The sequence below is a fragment of the Hylobates moloch genome, unplaced genomic scaffold (assembly GCF_009828535.3).
Source record: "Hylobates moloch isolate HMO894 unplaced genomic scaffold, HMol_V3 SCAFFOLD_10, whole genome shotgun sequence".
In the NCBI taxonomy this organism is placed as follows: domain Eukaryota; kingdom Metazoa; phylum Chordata; class Mammalia; order Primates; family Hylobatidae; genus Hylobates; species Hylobates moloch.
The window spans coordinates 9714556-9720555 of NW_026652285.1; positions in this window are offsets into that span (position 1 = coordinate 9714556).

Here is a 6000-nt window from a genome sequence, read left to right on the forward strand (position 1 = left end):
GGACATACTTAGATGGAAGGAGAGAGTCTAAGAATCCTGAGGATGATTTCTGTGTATGCCTCAAAATGAGATATTTAGGCTGGGCGCGGTGGCTCACACCTGTAATCCTCGCACTTTGGGAGGCTAAGGTGGGTGGATTGCTCGAGCCCAGGAGTTTGAGACCAGCCTGGGAAACATGGTGAAACCTCATCTCTACAGAAACTACAGAAATTAGCTGGGCATGGTGACACGTGCAGCTACTTGGTAGGCTGAGGTGGGAGGATCGCTTGAGCCCAGGAGGTGAAGGTTGCAGTGAGCCATGATTGTGCCACTGCATTCCAGCCTGGGCGACAGAGTGAGACCCTATCTCCAAAACATACATATATATAAAATATATTTAAAGACCTCTTGGAGTTCAGGCAGAAGTGAAGATACCATTATGAAGTAGTTTCCACATTAACAATAGCAATGACTTGAAGGATGTGTTCCCCCTTTCTTCTGATATTAATATCTGTTCATTTTGCAAACATTGAAAGACTGAAAACTATGACCCAGAATCACAATTATTTAATTTGGATACATACCCAAATGGCATAATTTCTATCATAAACCTGTAGGAAAAGCTTGAAGTTCTTCACTTCTCAGATTCTCAGAGCCAGCTTGCTCTTGGGAGAGGGCCCAGCCTCATAGCCTATGCTGTCAAGCATGTTTGGAGTTGCACATCTGTTCCCATGTCATTTTCTCTGTCTTACTGAAGTCAGAAAATTCCTCAGCTGGATTCTAGGGAACCAGGAACCCATATTCCCAAATCCAAGATTGGGACCTAGTTTGTCTTTCCATTTGGGTACATTTCATTCTCTCCAGGAAAACAGGCCACTTCCAACCTGCACAATGTACACCAAACCACAGCTGGGATATAGAGTCAGGAGAGGGAAACTAGAGCTCAGCTCTCATGGACTAAAGGATGGATTCTGGATGGGCTCCGGGGGACACCTTATTGGATTGGTGGCTTCCATCAACTCTTAAAAACGTTAAGTGGTGAACTTTCCCGTCCTGTCAAGCTGTGAATGGGGAATGTATACAAAGTCACTTTGACTTTTCTATTTGAGGCCTCCACAGTAAACATCCAGAGTCATCCTATTTTTGTCTTTTTACCTCCCTTTCAGAGCCCGTTTTCATAATTAGACTGGAAAGCAATTCATGCTAAGTTTGCAATGGCTGCCACAGTTGTGAGTGTCCCCTGCATTTTAACCTGCACTAGAGCCCTTAGCCACAGAGAAGCAGTTCTGAATTGGTGTCTCAAATACCATCCACCCAGTGTGGGTCTGCAGGGTGGAGAGCTTTCCCAACACCCTGAAGCAATGTCCAATGTCGATTACCTTCTCTGAGTCCTGGCAAGTCCTGGCACACTGGCTTTCTGGATCCCTTAGATGCTGCCCTTTCTGTTGTGAGGAGAGGTTGCCGAAGATATTGGAGGTGTCTGCTGGACTGTAGGATTTCTGATCCCACTGCTGTGTAGTTTTTTTTTCTAGTGCTGTACAAGTAAGAAGCCTCTGGATAAATTTGGTGTTGGTGGCTGATGGTTGAAGTGGAAGCAGTCTTTGGGGTAGGAGGCAATACCACTCCTCTAGGCCCTTTGGGAGTTGGCTGAAGTTACTTCCTCCCTTGGAAGGGGCTGGTTAGTGTGTGCCAGGGATCTCAGGACTGTCTCTGTGCCAGATGTGGTTTCCCAGGCAACAGACACATTCCTAAGTACCTAGTTCTCTAGCGTCTATATACATGGTAGTAGAGCCTTCCTTCCATGTCTCTCTTCCCTCTGGCCTGGAATAGGAGCATTAGACTCACATTCTGATGAAAAACAAATTACTTGGAGATACGGATTCAATGTGAAGAGAACAAGATATTTGAAGTCAGAATTAGGTTTGAATTTGGGCTCAGTGACTTACAGTGTGAGCTTGGTCAAGTTCTTAACATTCTGGTCCTTAGCATTCTCAGCTGTATGATCAAGGCTATTGTCATTGGGTTGGTATGTCAATCAAGCAAAACGATATGTGTGAGGTGCCCAATTGTGGGCCTGGTTCTGATTAGCCAATGTTAACCCCATTCTCTCCACAGCTTCCCATTCTCTGATGCTGCTGACCCAGATGTTGTCACCTCAGTTACCATGGCTTGGTCCAAGCAGTGACTTCTGTTCATGGGCTCTGGAATTGAGTGGCCAAAAATCTGGAATCCCTGCAGTAGGGAGAGTAGCCTTGTCCCTGCCTTACTACAAGTCTGTTCATATGGAGACATACAAAGCCGTTGGCCTCTTATCAGTGTTCAAAAGGTCGATTGTGCAAGCTCACATTCCACCAGAGAAACTCCCCCAGCCTGTGAGATCTCTGAGAAGGAACACATGTTCCTGGCATCCAACTTCCCCTGGTGCTCCCCCTGACTTGCCTCATTCCAGGAGTTCCCTCTCTTCAGAGACCCTGTGTGCCCACACGAGCAGACTTTTAGAAAATGGCCTACAGTTCAAAGGCCCTGCATTGCTTTATGGCCTTGGAAATGTGGGGAAAGTGTCAGAGGAAGAATTTCTATCCTCCTCACCTCCTCCCTGTCTCCCATAAATGCATACCAAGAGGTTTCTGTGGAAGAGGGGTCGTGCTAGATGCTGGAGCTATGGAACAAAAGGCACAATCCCTGCCCTTAAGGAGTGATAGAGAAATGAGCAGCTGCTGGAGCCATGACTGTAGCCAGTGCTGTGATGGAGGGTACCACAAGAGGGACTGTGGGCACACAGAGTAGGGACAGGGCGGGGGTGAGGTTGAAATAGGGAAGAGCTGCTGCCTGAATGGAGACTTGACAGACAGTCAGGCATCAGAACAGAAAATGGTCCCAGCTACTCAGGTGGCAGGAGTGGGAGGATTGCTTGAGCCCAGATTGGGTGGAGGCTGCAGTAAATCTTGATAGAGCCACTGCACTCTAGCTTGGGCGACAGAGCAAGATCCTGTCTCAAAACACACACATGTACACACACACAGAAAGTGCCGGGGGAAATAATATGGTTGTGTTGTGTTCTGGTGGGTCTTACTGTGTTTCTATGAGAAAGGCTGATGAGCAATTTTGAGAATTTGGGGCAAAACTGGTTCTTCCTGTTTCATCCTATTTGTATTTTTATTATCCCAATTTTGCAGGTAAGGAGACCAAAGCAGAAAGATCAGTAACCTTCCTGGAGTTTCACAATTAATATGAATCAGAGCAGGTTCTTCAACTCCCCAACTTGTGTTTTTAACTGGCACATCTTCCTGCCTGGGTGCAGCAGGTGGGAAATCCATCATGGAAAGGAAAGAACAGACATGAGAGTCATTCCATTCTCTTCCAGTTCAAATCTTTTTTGTGAAAAAAATGGTAGTTGTGACCCATGAATTAATTTCATGGCCCACTAATTGGTTACAACCCACAGGATGATAGAACATAGGTACTAAAATGAGGGCTGGGGCATGGGTGAGGTATTTCCCCTCCTTCCAAAATGACTTAATTTTATCCGTTTAAAATAAAATTTGCATTTACCAGAATAGTGGCAAAAATTTATGGTGCAAAATAGAATGATTGATTTAATACATGAATGATTAGTTCAAGAGTCATCTGTTGAGCATCTGCACTGGATTAGGCCCAGAGATGCATGAATGAATAAAAAGATAATGCCTCTCTTGAGGCGCATATAATCTAAGGTGGAAAGAAAACCCTAAAGAGTCATTTTCAATACAGTGTGGTAAGGGCTAAGGGGGGGAATGTGTGTGTGATGACAGCACAGAGCAGGGCCACCAAACCCAGGTCGTGAGAGTTTCCTAAAGGTGGTTACATCTCAGAATTGTCTGTCGAGGAGTAGGCGTTAGGAGAAGACAGGGTGGGGTTGGGGAAGGTGGAAGTGGAGGATAGAGCATCCAGGCAGGGCCATCTGTGCAGACATGACATTCTATGCCATGCTCAGGACATGTCAGCTGGTTCAGTACCGTGAGTGTCAGGTGGGAGCTGTGGCACGGTGGGAGGTAAGCCTGGAGAAGAAGGTGAGGATGAGACTCTGGAGAGTCTCATAGGCATTGCTGAGGTCTTTGGACTTTTTCTTTAGGTGATAGGGGGCAATTGAATGTTGAAAATTGCTCTCTTATTTTTTTCCTGGGACACTAGCAATTGATCACTGCACCCTCACCAGCCTTTAACGTTTTCCTAATTTGATAGATGAACAATGGCTTAGCATTGTGTTAATTTGCATTTCCCTGACTACTGGTGCAGTTAGACATTTTTTTTTCATGTGTTTATTAGCTATTTGTACATATTCATGCCCTTTGTCCATTTTTCTACTGGGATTTTAGTATTCTTATTGACTTATATGAGCTCTTTATATATTAAATATAACAACCCTTTGTCATACGTATTGCATATATTTTCCCCCGGCTTTGTCATTTGCTTTTTAGTTTTGTTTACAATGGTTTCTGATGTCCAGAAGTTTCAAATTTGGTGTAGTCAAATTTATTGATTTTCTTTTTGTTAGTTATTTCTTCCATTGCTTTTATACTTTCTTATCTAGAGATCAAATAAATATCGAGAGCTGGAGCTCTGGAACAAAAGGCACATAATAATATTCACATGTTAGGTGTAGTGGCAGAAAAAAAACAACAGGGTAGAAAAAACCCAAACCTTCCTTTATCCACCCCAAACCCAGCTCAAGGTTAAAGGTGGGAACAGTCACAGGTCAAAGAAATAGACAAGAATGATGAGGAGAGGAAGGGAACACCTTGAAGGATGAGTAGGAGCTAGTCAGGCATACAGGGTGTGTGGGAGTAGCACAGAAAGGAAGCTGCATGTCCCAGGGTAGAGGGTGAAGAGACAAGCGTATCTGAGTGCCGGGGATGCAGGGCAGAGAAAAGCCACACAATTTCTGCTCTCATGAGATTGTAGTCTGGTGAGGGAAGGCAGACATTAAACAAATGTTGCTTAAATAAATGTAAAATGAAAACTTTTAAAAGTGTTGTAAGAAAAGAATTTGAATCTTATGAGAGATTATAAGGGAAACTGATCTATCTAGATGTCAAGGAAGGCTTCCAGTAAGAGGATCTTTGATATACTATCTGGAGGTTAAGTAGGAGTCCAGAGGTGGAGAAGTGGATATGCAAGAAACTGTACGTGCAAAGGCCCTTTGGCAGAAGGACAAGAACTGAGACCAGGCCAGTGTGACTGAAGAGCAGGCAGGGAAGAAGGCCAGGTGAAAATGGGGGAGGGATTGAATCATGCCAGACCTTGCAGGTGATGGGAAGGACTTTGGTCTTTCTCTGAGGAGTGATGAGAACCCATTCAAATGGTTTGTTCAAATCTGGTGGGGTTTGATTAGAGGTGGAGACATAATCAGATTTGTATTTTGAGAAGATCCTTTTGCCTTCTATGTGGAGAACCAATAGGAGGAGGCTGGAGCAGATAAGAGATGCCTGATGCTGCTGCAACAGTCTAGGTGAGAGATGATGGTAGCTTGGTCTAGGCAGGGAGATGAAGATGGAAAGAGGAGTGGAGCATTTGAGAGATGTTTAGGAAGTAAAATAAATAGAATTTGGGTGGATTGGGTACGGGACAGTGATGCAAGATAATAGTGTGCCAGGAAAGACTCCTAGGTTTCAAGTTTGCACACCTATATGGGGGTGACAGTTTGGGGCTAGGGGTCACTGGTACAGGAAGCACCAGAAGAGGTCAGGTTTGGGGACGAGTTTAAAGTCATCCATTTTGGACTTGAAGAGTTTGCGGTGCATTTGAGATATCTGAGTTGAGTTAGAGATATAATGGTTGGAGCTCAGAGAAGACTGGGCTGAAGGCTTTTCATTAAGTCATTATGAGAGTTTTGGCCATGGGTGCAATCCTAGGGGGAGAGTGTGGCATGAAAATTGCAGAGGGGTGTGAGATACTCTAACATCGAATATGATACTGGTCCAGTTCAAAGCTCTGTACAGCTATGTTGATGATTAAATGAAATTGCATACACCCAGTTCCTGG